Here is an 18,992-nt window from a genome sequence, read left to right on the forward strand (position 1 = left end):
TAAGTGATGCAAAAATAATATGATTCTTTGATAAATAATGGCACCCAGAAGCTCATTGATCCTCCATTGAGAACCAAACAAAATGGCTGCAAGTGGGTCTTAAAAAACAAGTATAAAGCAGATGACTCACTTGAAAATCACAACGTCGGTCTTGTGGAAATGGTTTTACAAAGAAAGGGGTCAACTATGAGGATAATATTTCCCCCACAACAAAATGGGCTACCATATGGACTCTCTTTTTCTTGGAAGCATAGAATGTTTGGAAGGTCCATCAAATGGATGTACAAACCGGTTTCTTGAGTGGATATCTGAAAGATAATGTTTTTATGTCCCAACCAAAAGGATTAATTGTGAAAGGTTAGCAACACAAAGTATGAAAGCTTTTAAAATACTTGTATGGACTGAAGTAAGCACCATGAGCTTGGTACGAGAAGTTAACTGAGCATCTTTTGAAACTCAACTTCAAACATTATGATCTTGATGATGCAACTCTGTTTGTCAAGAAATTTGAAAAATAAGTTGTATATCTTGTGGTGTGTTTAGATGATATTTTGATGATAGGGAACAATGAGAGCTATATTTCATCCGTAAAGAAGGAATTGTCGAAAGGTTTTGAAATAACAGATTTGGGTTATGTTCACTACTATCTTGGTATTGAAGTAAATCAACATCAAAAGTTTATATTCCTGTCTCATAAGAAGTGCATTGGAGATCTGTTGAACAAGTTTGGCATGGCTAAGTATAATCCTTTGACTACTTCATTGGAACATAACTTAAAGCTCAATCCATTGAGGGAAAATAATTTGACGATGCAACAAAGTATAGAGAATTCATAGGAAGTCTCAACTACCTAACTACTAATAGACCAAACATTTCATTTTTTTTTGGAATCCTCTCCATGTTTATGAAAAAGCCTTGTGAGGGTCATTGGTCTGCTACAAAAGGAGTTCTAAAGTACTTGAAGGGAACTCGAGACTTTGGACTCAAGTATACAAATGTGGGAGACTTCAGCTTGATTAAATACTTTGATTTAGATTTTGATGGAGATAAAGAAATTGGGGTATTTATTTCAGGTTATGTTATGAGTATTGGATCAAACTTTGTCTCCTAGACGTCACACAAATAATAAGCCCCAACAAATTCCACAAATGAGGTAGAATATGTGGGAGAAACTGAAGCAACAAAGGAATTTGTGTGGCTAAAGAAAATTCTGGAGGATTTTCATGATAAACTAGTACATTCAAATCCTCTTTTTATTAACAACATTTCTGCAATAAAGTTGCCTAAGAACCCAAAGTTCCATAACGAAACGAGGCATATAAATACAAAATACAGTCCGATTCTACATCATGTTGAGGCGAAGACAGTCCACCTAGGACATTGTTCCACAAATGAGGAAATTGTAGGCATATTCACCAAAGCACTTAGAAGAGAAAAGTTTTAAAGATTGTGAATGATGCTTGGACTCACCAACCTCCCTTTAGATTAAGGCAGGGAATGTTGACACTTAATCTTTGGGATTACATAAATCCATGTAAATATTGTAAATAGCCAAATAAGAGAATTGTAGAATGAAGAGACATTGGGAGATGAAACCCAATAGTCTCCCTCTCCATGTATATATCTGTTATCACTTAGAACTAAAATTGATATATGTAACTTTTCATCCTAGCCCGATGACAAAGGTCAGTGCTAGTTTATTTTTGTTTTAATTTTCTTCCCTTAGAATCTGAAGTTTTAAAGAGTTTTTGAGTCAAGTTATTCTCAGCTCCCATTGGTTCCCCTCCATCTACCATTGTTTTATAGCCACTTTTTATCGTATGTCAGTCACCGTGCCTTTTTGTAATTTCGCAACGCAATCCTGATTAGGCAGTTTCGTAGCGCATCATTCAAATTTAAAACTGACAGCGCTGCGAAATCATGGATTCGTACATTTCGTAGTGAATCTTTCCCGAAATGTCAAATCCGTTAGGTGAGTCATAGGCCGTGTCTTCTCATGTCAGCTCATGTACCCCTCTTATCACATTTCACCACTCATTGCCACTATCACCACCACTAGATCTGTTGATACGCATGAATCATCATTTCCATGAAACACCACCGTGCATAAAACTTAATGAGGGTCGTAAGTCTTGCATGAAATGACAAATCTACAAGATTACAACTTGAAAGATTTTAAACGACAAAATTTAAAATTCAACTGCAAAGATAATCAAGCGAGCCTGATAATCAAGCGAGGCTGAATTCAAATAGAAGCTGAATCACAATTCCAACCGGAGCTGGTAGTCATTGTTTGCGAAGATTTGGAAGAATCAATGGATAAAAAGGAGCACAGATCATGCAAATGTCTAAGGACTGAGCCTGAAGGCTTAGATATAACGCTGAGAAATAAAAAGGTGGAGAAAGCATTTAAAAAGGCCGGGTGCTGGAAATTTTGCAAAAGGTTACAAGGAGGGCATGCACAGGTAACTAAAGAATTTTCACTTAACTTCAAAGGCTTGAATTCAAAAGTAGCCATGATAGAATTGCAGGTTTCGCGAGAAGTGATATCTACTGTGACAGAGACCCCACGAGGACAAGAGCAATGGTTTAAAAATTTCAAGTTTGACATGAATCCTTGCAAGGAGTTTTTGAAGGATGAATTTGTAAATGAAGATTTAAGTAAGGCAGTGCCCAGGAGTTATGTCAAAGAATATTATGCTCATTTACTCACCTGCATACAGAGATATCTGACTTGTGAAGGAAGGTATAACAAGGTTTACTCTTACCATTTTAAACTCCTTTTGCATTTCACCGGGAAGGTCTCCATAGACTTACCTTTTTATCTTTTCCGTAGTTTGAGTAAGATGTGTGATAAGGTACAGCTGAGGAAAGAGGATTGTGAAACCTCTTTGTTTCATCATGGTTTGATCAAACTATTGGTTTTAGATGGGCTCCAAAAGGTAGACAGAGATTGGAATTCATTCATTTTTATGGTTGGCTTCAAAAGCCAGACTGGCCTCACTCCTCTACCTGCTAGAGGTTTTACAATAGCTGAGCTCCAAACAGAAGCAAGAGCTAAAAGAGTTCCAAATTCACAAGTAAGAAAACAAGTGAAGCCACTCATCATCCAAGATCAACCTCAGCAATCAACTAAGGAAAAAGCTCATGGTAAAAAGACTGTACCTGAAACAAGCACATCTGAAGTAGTTTCAAGGATAAGAATAAGAAGCCAGATGAATAAGGAAAAAGGTAAAGATGTAGCAGTCGAAGAAAGTCCAGTGTCCAAGGGAAGTTTAAATGCCTTATTACAGGCTATTGACTTTGAGCAGTCTCTACCAGTTCAAATTGAGTTGATATAGTCAGAACAAGACAACACCAAGAAAGCCAAGCCCTCAAAAAGGCTTAAATTTGATGAGCCAGCTGAAGAGTTGTTTTTAAACCTAGAAGACCTATGACAAGGAGATTCCAGCAAGTACAGGAAGCACTGTCAAAAACAGAGGAAACAGGGGAAGGGACACAATGTTGGCAAAAGAAAAACACAGGCAAAACAGTCATCACATCTAAAGAAGATAATATAGCAGACCTGAAGAGCCAATTAGAATCAGCTAAGCATGAGATTGCCAAATTGAAGAAAGCTGCTAGAAGACACACAGTCATACAAGCAAACTATTATAAAACTCTATGGAAAGGGAATGCAACTGTAGAAGCCCAGGTGAATTCAGTGGTTGATGGCCATTCACAATTCCACACCTGGACAATACCAGCAATCAAAGAAGCCATGTACATCCGAAGGATCAATATGCAACTGAGAGCTGGGAATAAGGTTATGAAGAAACAAATTGAAGATCTGAAGGCACAACTAAGCCAGCTTAAAGGACCTGCTAAATGAATTTTCATTCCAAGTAAGATTCTATCTCAAAATTTTGATAAGTTTGCTTGATCTTATCTTTCTGAAGAAATCTAAATCCCTATTCAGCCTTTGGAAAGTCTAAAGAAGTTTTTGGCAATCAAGCACTCGGTTAATAAAGGTCTCAAGTTAAAAACAAGTTGTTTTAAATAACTCAGCAGTTTCGTAGCGCGCTACGAAACTGCTGAAAGTGATGATTTCAACATAAATCAAGCAGTTTTGAAGTTGAAGCGGGAAAATTTTGAAGGACAGTTGTATACAACGAGAACACCTAAAGTTACAACAGCCAATCAACCTAGCACAAGTGGAAATAAATAGTTTGAATCAAAAAGTGGCATTTTGTCATATCATAAGGAAATTGAAGCATGTATCAGGCAGCTTGAATACGTTTTCCTTTTTGTTTTCGAAACAGTGGATGACACATCATCAAATCAGGTTTCATAACAGCGGACAGCACATCAAAACGTGGCCACCGTCATATTTTGAGGGACAACAATTAAAAAACCGACTTATAAAGATTCGAAGATCATACAGCCGAGAAGCAAGGATAGTCTCCTAATTTTTCTGGATAGTGAAGAAGATACAGCATCCAAGGTTAACATGGAGCATTAAACACCCATATCAGCCAAACTGAAAGAGAACCAGATGTCATAGAAAGGAATCATCTTAATTAAAGCCATCATGCATGTAATATGGAGTTAGAATCATAGTTGATTTAGATCTCTAAAAAACTCCAGTCAACACTTTGTTGTATTTATTAAGTAGTTAGAGTTTAAGAGTTGTCAGTAATAGAAGTGGTTTTCGAATTCCCCTCATGCTTGAGGAGGAATCTCGATCAGTTAGAATAATAGCTCTATATATAGCTGAAACAACAATGTAAAGAGGGTTGGAAAATTTTATGGAAAATCTTGTATTTGGCCTATGTAAGACTCATTTTCAGTAATACATGCTTGACTTTACTTCTCAGGATTCATGAAGGATTTTTTATGTTCAGAATATGTGATGTTGTCCTTTTCTTAATTCTTACAGTGGTATGGATGTATAATCACTCAGAATTCATTGAATGTGCTCTAACTTCCTGTATACATTTATAAACTGTGTGGTTCCATATGATTTTATGTTCTGAATGTTTAAATGTTGAATGCCCTGACTTCCATGTAGGGTTGCGTTCATTGTTATATTGAGGTGTTTTTGACTCCATAAGCCCAATGGATAGTTTTGTTTAATGTGTTTGCACCATTCATATTTTTCACAGTTGTTCTATAAGAGTTAGCCATCTTATCTTTAATCAAAATCATTAATCCATCAAGAGAGAACCCTCTCAGGTTGAGGAGGCTAAGCCTCAGCCTAAAGTAGGTTGAAATAGTTACTTAGAGTCAACCTGACCAGCATCCTATCAGGATCTGATTTTGAGATAAAAATATTCATGTTCCATCTTAATGCAATGTACAATGAAATTCATGGAGTTACTCTTGTCTTGACAATCATGGTTGCATGGTTGATCATGGTTGAAAATTATTAATCTTGGTGGACCATGGTGAACCATGGATGGCCATGGTCGACCATGGTTGACCATGATTAACCATGGTAGATAACAGTTAACCAGTGGACCATGGTTAACCATGATCAACCATGGATAATCATGGTCAACCAGGATGGACCATGGTTGATCATTATCAAGCATGGTCAACCATGGTTAACCATGTTTGAACATGATAAATTGTGGTTGACCATGGTCAACCATGATCCACCATGGAGAACCATGGTCAACCATGATCAACCATGGAGAACCATGATCAAACATTCTTGATCATAGTTGATATATTTAACAACATTATCCATATATTGTATATTAAACTAAAATACAATATAGTTATATACTAAAATTATTATAATAATAATCCCTTCGGTTTATAATATTAATATTAATATTAATATTGATACCCAAGGGATAAATATTATAAACCTAATAGATTAATAAACCCAAGGGATTATTAATATTTTAAACACGAGGAGTTAATAAGCCGAAGGGTTATGAATATTATAAACCCAAAGAATTAGTAAACCGATGGAATTAATATTATAAACCCAAATGGTTGATATACCAAATGGATTATTAATATCATAAGCCCGAGGGATTAATGAATCCAACAAATTATTAATATTATGAATCCAATGGATCAATAAACCCAATTGATAAATATTATAAACCTTATGGACTATTAGTATTATGAACCCAAGCTATTATTATTATAAACACAAGGGATTATTAATGTGGTAAACCAAAGGGATTAGTAACCCTAGGAATTAATGTTATAAACCCAAGTGATTAATTAACCTAGGGAATTATTAGTTATATTATAAACCCAAGGGATTAATATTATATACCCAACGAATTCGTAAACCCAAGGGATACATAATTGAAACCCAAGGCATTAATAAACTCAATGGATTAATTTTATAAACCCAAGGGATTAGTAAACCCAACTATTTATTCATATTATAAAGTGAACGGATTAATAAACACAAGGATTTATAAACACAAGAAATTAATATTAAATACTAGGATGAAACCTAGTATTATAAATGAGAATATTAAAGACTAATTAATTCAATGTCACAATATGATATTAAATAAATTGTAATGTAATGTACCATTGTGATATGGCTTGTCACGTTGCGATGATGCATGTCCATAGTTTTCCATGTCTGAGGATGGCCATAATTAAGTATGGTAGGCCATGATTGTCTATGGTTGATCATGGTTGACCATGGTTGATCATGGTTGCATGGTTGATCATGGTTGAAAATTGTTGATCATGGTGGACTATGGTCCACCATGGCTAACCATGGTCGACCATGGCTGACCATGGTCGACCATGGTTGATCATGGTAAACCACGGTGGACCATGGTTGATCATTCTCAATGATGCTTGACCATGGTTGGTAAACCGTGGTTGATCATCATCAATGATGGTTGACCATGGTTAGCCATGATTAACCATGGGTAACCATGATCAACTATGGTTTACAATGGTTAATCATGGTCAATATATTTACTAATATTAACCATATATTTTATATTAAACTAAAAATATAATATAGTTAGAAACTATGATAAAACCATCAACAATTGTTGCAATGAAGTTCAAAGAAAAAAGATAAGAGGATTCGTAAATTGTTACTCCATTAAGTGATTGTGTGGATTCAGTGGGTGCCTCCTCATAGGCTTGTTGCGTCTACATAGGCAACACCTGTGAAGGTGGCGCTTGCAGTGGATAAGATTGGGGTAACCTTGAGGGTATACGTGTGGTGGACAACCTTGTTGATTACCTTTAGGGTATTTTGCAACAGAAAACTATGCCTTATCTCTATTTTATAATGAAACCCTAAGATGTCATTTCACTCTTCTATACATAATAACAAAGCCAAAATATTACTTACTTCTACTTTATTATCAAATTGTAAAACTTCATTTTAATTGTTAATTTTGTAGAATAGAACATAACCTGAAAGAACTCAAGTTTCACTCTCTAAAGCAAGAAAAAAACTAGAGGGAATTGATATGAGTATCTAACATCACACATGATGAATGTTCTTGTTACGAAACCAGCTCAAGAAAAAGATAGAAAAGATAAATCAACGCCTCAAAATTCAACCTGTTTGAGGGAGCAACCTTCTTTACATTACATAAATGAACAATTCTTGGATGATTCAAATGACAAAACCTCCTTTCTATATATAGGAGTCTAAGTAGTCACAATATAACCCAGCCGACCTAACAATAATAATATAAGGCCACAAAAATAATAATAGAGGGATTCTATGGGGCACAGTAATAACAATATGGGGATAATAGGGGCACAACAATATTAATAAGGGGTACAATTACAATAGTAATGGGGTAATCACTAGTATTATAGGGACCCAACATGCCCCTCTCCTTCAAAAAAGTGTTGTCCTCAACGCTTGAGTAGTTCTGGATACTTCTGCATAAAAATCTCATCCTCCCATGTGGAATCTTCAATGGATAAGTTCTTCCACTTGATAAGATACTCCGAAATTGATCGATTTCGTAGCTGTTGAGTTCTTGTTTCTGTGACTGCTTCCGTTTCCAATATAATTTTTCCTTCCTTGTCAAGTTCTGGCAATATTGTTTGAACTGGGAGTTTGTCACCTATAACCTTCTTTAAACATGAAACATGGAAAACTGGGTGCAATCGAGAAGCTGCAGGAAGCTCCAATTTGTATGCCATAGTACCAATCTTTTGCAACACCTTGTATGGACCATAATACTTTGGTGATAATTTATTATCCTTCTTAGCTTGCTTGAGGGACATTTGCTTATATGGTTGTAGCCGTAGGAATACCCAATCACCTACATCAAAACTTCTTTCGTTGCGATGTTGATCTGCCTGTTGTTTCATTCTATTATGTGCCAACACGAGGTTATCCTTTAAGAGTTGGAGGACTTGTTGTTGATGTTCGATGTGATGTTCCACTGCCTGAACCTTAGAATTTTCTCTTAAATATGATGTGATGGATGGTGGCTGATACCCATAAAGTGCCATAAATGGGGTCATTTTTGTTGCTGTATGGAAGGAAGTGTTATACCACCATTCAGCCAGAGGCAACCATTTGACCCATTGTGTCTGTTTATCAGATACAAAGCAACGAAGATATCCTTCCAAACATTTGTTTACTATCTCAGTTTGCCCATCAGATTGAGGATGATAAGATGAGCTATGAGCTAACTGAGTACCAAGACAAGAAAATAATTCTGTCCAAAAATTTCCAGTGAAAATGGGATCTCTGTCACTTACAATAATCTTTGGGTTTCCATGTAGCTTTTGAATTGTTTCCATAAATGCAGTAGAAACTGTACTGGCTTTAAATGGATGTGATAATGCACAAAAGTGTGCATACTTGGTAAGTCTGTCAACTACCACCATGATGACACTCTTTCCTTCAGACTTGGGTAAACCTGTGATAAAATCCATTGAAACCTCCTCCCAACGTTGGCTTGGAATGGATAAAGGTTGTAATAGACCCGGTGTCTTAATTGTTTCAACTTTATTTTGTTGGCAAACCAAACATTCCGCCACAAACTTTTGAATATCTGATTTAAGGCCATCCCAAAAAAATTCCTTCTTAACCTTGTGGTAAGTTTTTAAAAATCCTGAGTGCCCTCCTAAGGGAGAAGTGTGCAATTCCATAAGAATCTTTTGTTTTAGCTGGGAATTCTTACAGAGGTATAAGCGATCTTTGTACCATAACGAATCATTTTTCCAGCTAAATGTATCAGATGTACTGGAATCTTGTTGTAACTTTCGAATAAGTGCCCACACTTCTTCGTCATTCTTCCATTCCTCCCTTGCTTGTTTATCCAATCTGGTGGGATAATAGAAATGGCGCACAACAATGCTTCCACATCCTCATCCTTTCTTGAGAGTGCATCTGCCACCACATTTTGCTTCCCTTTTTTGTAGATGATTTCAAAGTCATAACCCAACATCTTTGTGACCCACTTTTGTTGCTCTTCAGAGGATAATCTTTGTTCTAAAAAGTATTTAAGGCTATCATGATCCGTTTTTACCTTGAAGTGTCTTCCCATTAGGTAGGGTCGCCATTTCTTAAGTGCATGGAGTATTGCCAACATTTCCTTCTCATAAATAGCTTTGTGTAAAAACTTTCCCTTGATTGGACGACTTTCAAAAGCAATGGGTCTTTCATCTTGCATTAGAACAGCACCAATTCCATTTCCTGAAGCATCACATTCCACAATAAAGGTTTTTGTGAAGTCCGGTGTAGCTAAGACCGGTGCTTGGCACATTGCCTCTTTAAGATGTTTGAAGGCCTTTGTTGCTTCTGGAGTCCATGAAAATGCATCTTTCTTCAATAATGTTGTTAGAGGTGCTGCTATTCTCCCATAATTCTTAACAAACTTGCGATAATACCCTGTCAACCTGAGAAATCCTCGCAGATGCTTTATGGATGTGGGGATTTTCCATTCCTTAATGGCTTTAATTTTGCTAGGGTCTACCTTAACTCCTTCATGAGATACAATATGACCCAGATATTCCACCTCTTGGACTCCAAAGAAACATTTGGATCTTTTTGCATATAATTGTTTTTCCTCCAATAGTTGTAGCACCCTGTCAACATGTTCAACATGATCCTTCCAAGACTTGTTGTAGATTAGTATATCATCAAAAAATACTAACACAAATTTTCTAAGGAATGGTTTGAAAATTGAATTCATCAAACCTTGAAATGTTGAAGGTGCATTGGTAAGGCCAAAAGGCATGACCAAAAATTCATAATGACCCTCATGAGTTCTAAATGTTGTTTTCGGAATGTCTTCAATCTTCATTCTGATTTGATGATATCCTGAACGAAGATCCAACTTGGTGAAGTAAATTGATCCATGCAATTCATCCAGTAATTCATCAATGACAGGAATGGGAAACTTATCTTTAATAGTGAGCTTGTTGAGCTCCCTATAATCTGGACACATGCGCCATGATCCATCCTTCTTGTGCACCAATACTACTGGAGCTGAGAAAGAACTTTGACTCGGTTGAATTATACCAGCCTCTAGCATTTCTGCAACCATACGTTCAATTTCACTCTTTTGGGCATAGGGATATCTGTACGGCCTGATGTTTGGAGGAACACTTCCTGGAATCAGATGAATAGCATGATCATGATCACGCATAGGTGGGAGACCTTTGGGAGTCTCAAATACCTTGGAATGATTGTCCAGGACTTTTTTGAGATCTGGAGAAATAGATGATTCCGATGTGGAAACATCTAGAAAACATAATTGTGCAATTACACCTCTTTGTTCCTTTTTTAGAAGCTTTGTCATACCATTAGAGCTGATTATCTTTCCTGGTTTCCCTGCAATACCCCTTAATTCAACTTCCTTTCCTTCCGTAGAAAATTTGATGAAAAGTTCTTGAAAATTAAAAGCTATTGTACCCAAGGATTGTAGCCATTGGACTCCTAGTACAACATCAGCACCTCCCATTGGAATGGAAAGCATTGGGCTAGTCAATACATATTCTCCCATGGATAGCTTGATATTATGGCACTTTCCAGAGCAATTTATTGTTCCTCCATTTGCAACCATCACTTGACACTCTGGTGCTGGATATAAGAAGCAATTCAATTCTTTTGCTACCTTACAATGAATAAAATTGTGGGTACTTCCTGAATCAATCAACACTATTACCTTTTTCTTCTTGATTTGTCCTTCTATCTTGATGGTTTGAGGAGTGGTAATTCCCACCAATGCATTACAAGATATGGTTGGATTCATTTCTTCTTTATCTAGGCTTTGTTCTTGGAGTATATCCTCTTCTTTTGACCCTTCTTGCTCCTTTTCTTCTTCCTCTTCACAATCTATGTAGAATAATTTCTTCTCAGCACACTTATGACCTTTAGTGTATTTGCTATCACAACTGTAACAAAGCCCTTTTGCTCTTTTTTCTTCCAATTGTTGTGGTGTCAACCTTATAGTTTGTGGAAGACTAGGGGCAACAACACTTCCGTCTTTATAGTTGTGAGTGGTATGCTTCCTGGTTGCCATAATTTTGCTTTCCATTTTTCTTGCTAACCTGAATGCCTTCTCTAATGAATCAGGTTCCCAAAGGCGAACATCATGTTGGATATTATCCTTTAAAGACCCTATGAACACATCAATCCTATGCTCCTCTGGAATATTTTTTACCCTTATGTTCAATTTTTGGAACTCCTCAATGTGCTCCATTATTGAACCCTTTTGTTTGAGACTTATCAATTGGCTAAAAAAAGTGTTGCTTTTTGTATCCTCATAATGTGCTATCAATTCTTCCGTAAAAATTGCCCAAGTGATAAATTGTTTACGAGAGAAAAGCCATTGATACCATACAAACTGATTTGGTTCCAAATATAAAGTTGCAATACGTACCTTTTGTGTGTTTTGCACATTATTGAGATCGAAAAATTGCTCCATCTGTAATATCCATGTTGCGGGATCCTTGCCATCAAACTTCCTCATATCGATTTTTGGAATATGGTGGGTCTTCGATCCAACATTAGAGTCTATGAAATCATGATTAACATTTCTTTTGTTCTCATCATGAGTTTCCTTTACTACCCTTTCACCATTAGTAAGCATTTCTTGTAGAAACTTTGTTAAATCTATCTTCAAATCTGTCTTCAAATCTTCCATGCCTGTCTTCAAATCTTCCATGTTTGTCTTCAAATCTATCTTCAAATCATCCATCTTAGCTTCCACATCAATCATCTTAGCTTCTACGCCTTTCTTTAAACAGTCCATCTTAGCTTATACACCTTGCTTTAAACCATCCATCTTAGCTTCTACATCTTTCTTTAAACCATCCATCTTAGATTTTGTTGCTTTTTGTGCAAGGGACAATTATTGCACTTGGTCTTGTAATTTTGATATATCATGTTGCATTTCTTCCTCTTCTTCATGAGTCATGCTAGAGCTTTCAGGTTCCTTACTAGGTGTCTGCATCTTCTTTCCTCGGGGCATCAGTTATCGATAATAATGCTCTACTATGCCCTTTGAATTCCTTCCAAATAAATTTCAAACCAATCTTAAGCAAAAATTTAAAAGAATCTACACACCATTTTTCACTTTGTAGGAGCTCGATATTGCCTCTGATGTATCTCTGTACATTCAAGTCATCCATTTGTGAAATTGTGACCTGAACTAGCCCTCTTTTTCCTCTTTCCAATGCCACCAGTCTGATCCAAATTGGGTTCTCCAACGAAGAGTTATGTGAAATCTCCCACAGTGACCTGATTATAGACTAGTTCAGTAGAGCTCACTTGTACGATGTGCCACGAGTCACTGTTTCGACCTTTGGCTCTGCAAAACATAAACAAGAAACTACAGTCCATCCTATTTCTATACCTTCTTACGAAATTTCAATCTGATGCTCAGAGAGAAAGTTATGACGATTTTCCCCAGGTCACCTGTTTGGAATGTAATTCAGGAGTCTACAAAAAGACCAACTTCCTCATATCATATCTCCACAAATATAGCACAAAAAGCTCTGAAATTTGGACTCGAGCTTCAGCGTGATGTCTTCTCAAATGGGATTTTGTTTTAGCTTCTGAAACATTGCAGAAAAAAATTTATAGTGAAAATGCCACGATGAGCTGTTTGGAGCAGTGAAACCCTAGAATCCAAAGCTCTAATACCAAATGTTATGAAACCAGCTCAAGAAAAAGATAGAAAAGATAGATCAACACCTTAAAATTTAGCCTCTTCGAGGGATCAACCTCCTTTACATTACATAAATGAACAATTCTTGGATGATTCAAATGACAAAACCTCCTTTCTATATATAGGAGTCTAAGGAGTCACAATATAACCCAGCTGGCCTAAAAATAACAATATAAAGCCACAAAAATAATAATAGAGGGATTCTATGGGGCACAGTAATAACAATATGGGGATAATAGGGGTACAACAATATTAATAAGTGGTACAATTACAATAGTAATGGGGTAATCACTAGTATTATAGGGACCCATCAGTTCTCCTTAAATTTCTCTCTCAAACACACTACAAGTTCGACTATGGAGATTAAAATTCATGACTGAGTTATGTAAAATTGCGAGAAAAACGACTACCAAAACATCATCTCAATTCCCTAAAAGAACTTCTATCGAACAGGTGACTTGGAGGCTCTAAAAATGTAAATAAACAGTGACGCGAAAACCTAAGATGCTTAAGAGACTCTTCAAATAAATAATTACATAGTTGAATAGCTCTCGTAGTGGTTGCATTGACAATATCAAAGAAATTTTAACTGCTCAATCTTGTATTATAACCACCTAACCATGAAATGGGAAGGGAGTTTGTAATGCATAGGAAACCACTCAATTTAGGTAATGGAGCACAAACAAAACTTGGTAAATCGTTGAAGAGGCACATGTTTAAGGATGTGAACATGTATATGTTTTAGAATCAATGCACGTTTCAATGTATATTTTAACCTTTTTTCTTTAATTCATTTCTCACTAATCATCATATGTGGTTATTAGCAAGAGTCGCAGTAAATTTTTAGTCATGTTTTGTAAAAAAATAATCTAAGCATGCTTTAAACATGTGATTTAGACACACAATTAATTTAGTGGTGTGAATTTTATCCATTGATATAGTGTTGATGATGAGAATATGCTTGCATCTTTAAATTTACACCATCTGATCAAAAGTTTTAATTAAGAAAATCATTAAAGTGCCCAATTCCAATAGAGGGGACACCGGTGTAATAATTAGGTAGATAGCAAGGATTTAACCTCCATGAAATATTTTAGAATTATGCTCTTACTAATAGTTACATATCAAAGATTGAGCTTGATCTTCAAATTAGTTATGCCTTTTTCCCCCTTTTAATTAAGTTTATTAGTTAACAAAACATTATATGAAATGAGTTATGACTTTATGGGCATGTGGTATTGATAAGTCATGGTATTGGCCCATCATATTGTAACAAACCCTATTTATAGGTGAAGAATATCCATGGTTAATAATCCCATGTTGGCTCCCTCTATTGAACATCATGGAAAACTACATAGATTAGTTATCCTTACTAAAACAAACATTTCGCTAGAAATGATCATTAATCCTATGAAATTACTACTTCACTATACTTTTTGACTACACAAAGATTATTTTTATGTCTACACTTCTTATTTCATGACAACACTACCCTACAAGCCACCAAATTTCTATCATATCCATGAGGCCAACACCAATTTGTGGTCAAGGTATAACTAATTTGGAACAAAAATATCTCTACAACATATGCTATTTTTCAACCTCTAATGTTTATGGACAAAGAGATATCAATTTTCTGAAACATGTGAGAGACAAAGCTTTACCTTTCCCATGATGACACCATCTATTGGACATCAAGAGAAATCTCCATAAATTAGTTATCCTTATTAAACAAAACATTTAATTGGAAATGATGATTGATCATTATCATGACATTACTACTTTTTTTCACTTTTAAACCACACAAAGATTGGTTTGATATCACCATAATTAACATTTGACAAATGAACCAAAATCCCTGACACAAAGACCTAACAATTTTGATATAACTAAAAATGGTTTATAATAAAAAATACATATCATTAAACAAAAGAAAAGACTCAACATTTTATTTAATGGAATTTAATTCCCCTTGAAAAACACATGAGAATTTAACACGAGCATTTCATTTAAGTTCCATTCAAGATTTCATGGAGTTTTTTCTTTAAAATATCAAAGTTTTTTATTTCCCACCCTTTGAAAGGCTTCTCCCGGGGGGTAGAAGGAGAAGGAAGGGCGCAACCATGCCACCATGTGTATGATCTGATTCATTTGGTTGAATACCTGAGATTGGATTCTTGGTGCCTCCAATCATGGTGATTTCATTCTATCGCGAGAATGTGCACAAGGTTTCCCACACTACTGGGCTATGGCCAATACCCGAGCCCTCCATCTCTCTTAGAAACATCAAAATACTTCTAAATACATCAAAATACTTCAAAATTGTCCAGGATTCCATGGAGGAAGATGAAACCAAAGGCATAAGTGATAATGGATTCACCAAAGAAGATGACATGTGCCTTTTTGACAGAAAAATCAACCAATAAAATAAGAAAATAAGAGGGAAAGAATGAATTTATTAGGACAAGGAAATTAAATATCCTAAGACCATAGGTGGTCACAAGGTAGATGCTCTAGCATAGATGGATTCTGATGATCCATCCATCCCTAAAAATGATAGAGACCCAAAAAGGACCTTGGATTTTCCCTTATCCCGATTTTTGAGAGTCCCAAAGCCAAGAAATCGGATTCCGAGGAAATGGACATGGAGTCAGATAACCGGGAATGAGGCTTTGTGCTATAGGAGAAGATTCTAGAGGCTAAACCGACTCAAAAGGTAGCTAACTGCATTTTATATTTATTTTTTAATTATAAGAATTATTGTTTCTTACCCATGAGGAACTTTTGTTGGCTTAGGTGCTGAGTCTGAATGGTAAGAATTCTTCAAAAATTACCTATGGCTTCCGTGTTATGCCATCTGGGTGGCGGTGACCATAGAGACAATGCACCCTATTGGTTAGGTTAATCTTTGTTGACCACACAAGTGAACCAATGTTAACTTGGGTGTCCTAGGTTGATCAATTGGGTTTCATAGAATTCTCATTTGTTCACTCTTTTAATTGGTGCTCTATTTTCAAACATTCTTTCCTTTCCTTTTCCCTTAATTGTAATTCCTTGAATCCCTACTAAAATTTTATGATTACCAACATGGTGTATTTTTTCTTATGGCGTGATTAATTTAGGATGTTTTAAAAACAATTTTATTTTTAGACATAAATTTTATTCTAATAGGAAACAAGTGGAAAACAAGCACTATAATGACTTGTAACTTAAAATTAGTGCCTTTCTTGGCACGACTTTTCACGTGTGGGAGAAGCTGATAGAGGATTGAATTGGATGCAGTTGATGTTGTTTTTGTGATTGATGATCTCAAGTTGAATGCCATATATAGATTGAAAGTGACTACAGTCAATGTTGGTTTTATTATTGATGATCTCAAGTTGAATGCCATATATAGATTGAAATATGGCATCCTAGATCAATTGACAATGGGATAAAGCTAAAAGATAATTTGATAGACTCAACCTAGAAAATGGAGTAATTGTTTGACCAAGCTTCAATTAAATCTATGCAAAACTGTGTTAATAGTGACTTCACAGGGGTTTTTGGCCCCCAATGGAGAAATATGCCTGAGATAAAATCACTACAGAAGATTTCTTACGAATCCATTCCTGAAATTATCTTAATTTGCTTAAAATTCCAAGATGAGGTTCCTTCCATGCAACACTCCTTGAAGCTCCATAGACATGAACTGATGCTGAAATTAGGTTATTTCCTAGCCATCTCAGTCAAAGCTTTGTCATATTTGCCCAAAACAACATACTTTCGATTTAATATGAAATTTTGTTCATCAAATTTGGAAAATATAGAATGTAATGATCTAATAAATCATGTAATTATTGTCATCTAATTAACCAATTGGCTTCACTTTTTTAACATAACATAATTATATCATGAAATTTATGACAATAGTCACCAGAAACAAACCCAAAAGCATAGAATAACAAGTATAAGTGTTCTGGAATGGTTTTAAGTAACTCGAATGTAACATTCATATATGATTATAATATATATAAGATACAAGGAAAATCATTTTCATTGTGATATAGAAGGTTACACAACAAATAAAATATGATCCAATGCTACGAGAAATATTTTGAAGAGCATAAGTTGCCATCAAAACCAAAGCTTAATCCTTATAAAAACATTCCACCTTCATATCGTTGAACAACCGGTACATAGTTATAAAAAATAATCAGAATTTAGGTTCACTATTGTGAATTCAAGTTAGATAAGTTGTAGTTCTATTGTTTTTTGAATTATTATGCCACACAAACTGTAAAACTATTTAACGCTCATCTTCGTCATATTTTCACAAAACAACATACTTTCCCTCAAGATGTCAAGCAATAAAAAAATTTTGAAACCCATTAAAATACAAGCAATCCACAATATGGATTTGAGAGAGGTGTGCATTGTTTATTTTGTGTAGAGCCTGGAAAACCCAAGGCATCATTATTACTTGATCCCCATTGGACATAATCTCTACGTCAATCCATTCTCTTTATCATGGCTAGTGAAAAATAGAAGCCATTGCAGCCGAGCAATAATGCCAACATCTAACAAGCCAACAACAATTACGTCAATGGTATAACCATCAAAGAAACATACCAGAAGAAGACTCAGCTGGAACACATCCTACTTCTTCCCAACACCTATGTTGGCTATATTGAGAAGCTTACCCAATCCCTTTGGATTTACGAAGGTTAAGAGATGGTTCATCGGAGTATCTCATACGTTGCAGGTCTTTACAATATTTTCGATGAGATCCTCGTCAGTGCAGCTGATAACAAGCACTGGGATTCCTCCATGGATTCTGTAAAGGTGACCATCAGCGTGGAGGATAATAGCATCAACGTTTACAAAAATGGAGATGGTGTTCTCATGGAGATTCACCATGAGGAGGGCGTGTATGTGCCGGAGATGATCTTTGGGCATCTGTTAATGAGTAGTAACTATGATGGAAGGAATGGGTATGGTGCCAAAATGGTTAATATATTTTCCACAAAGTTTATTATTGAGACCGACGCTGGGAAGAGGAAGAAAAATTATATGCAGTGATGGCTGAGTACTTACTGTCTCTGATTTTGCTTATTTTTGTATAGGGAGTGCCTCTAAGGCTTTTAGGGTTTTCAAAGTAAGGAAATTTGATTATATTTTGACGCAAGGTTACCCCTGCTTTACCCACAATATGCATATAGACCTATTCATAAGCCATTTTCTACCCACGAATTTACATGACCTTTCGGTCAAAGGTTCATTATAAATAACAATCGGTTAATTATAATTCATGTGGAATGATTTATTTATTAACCATATAGTCTAGCCCTTCCAATCCTTTCTATCGGGACTTAATACATCCTCATAAACCTTTATTAATTCCTATGGCCGCACATATATCCAAACCCCACTTTATAACTTTGGGTTATAATTGGAAAACCATTAAAACCCTTCTGTCGATGCTTTAATCCTTTCTAATCCTCCTATAAGAAAATACACATAAAAACATGCACAACATACCTTTTTCTACCTTTCCTCAGCCTTTGCACATTTCCCAAGAATTGTCTTTATCGCAATCGCTCATCGTAGTTTACCATGGTCATATCACATATATGATCTTATCACCCCTCAACTCTGATATGCAACTATTGGAAGTGTTTAAATAATGCTTAAGACTTAAAAGACTCAAGGACAACACTTTAATAGAATACAAAGGAAATACATGAAATCTCGCTCCGAAACACATAAGGAGATCTCAAAATATATACACTCGCATTCATATTTATCGTCGGGTCTGCCCTCCATATTAAACCTTCCGCTTTGCTACTCCTCCTCCTATCTCTGATTGCCGATCAACAA

The 18,992-nt window shown here is 35.7% G+C and overlaps 1 pseudogene; it reads left to right on the plus strand.

The window, feature by feature from the left end:
* Positions 1-17,846: 17,846 nt before the first annotated feature.
* On the plus strand, positions 17,847-18,194 carry LOC149156051 (DNA topoisomerase 2 pseudogene; annotated as a pseudogene).
* Positions 18,195-18,992: the final 798 nt, after the last annotated feature.

Source organism: Pinus tabuliformis, chromosome 9, assembly GCF_031772625.1.
Source record: "Pinus tabuliformis cultivar Carrire ecotype Pingquan chromosome 9, CPIR1, whole genome shotgun sequence".
NCBI lineage: Eukaryota > Viridiplantae > Streptophyta > Pinopsida > Pinales > Pinaceae > Pinus > Pinus tabuliformis.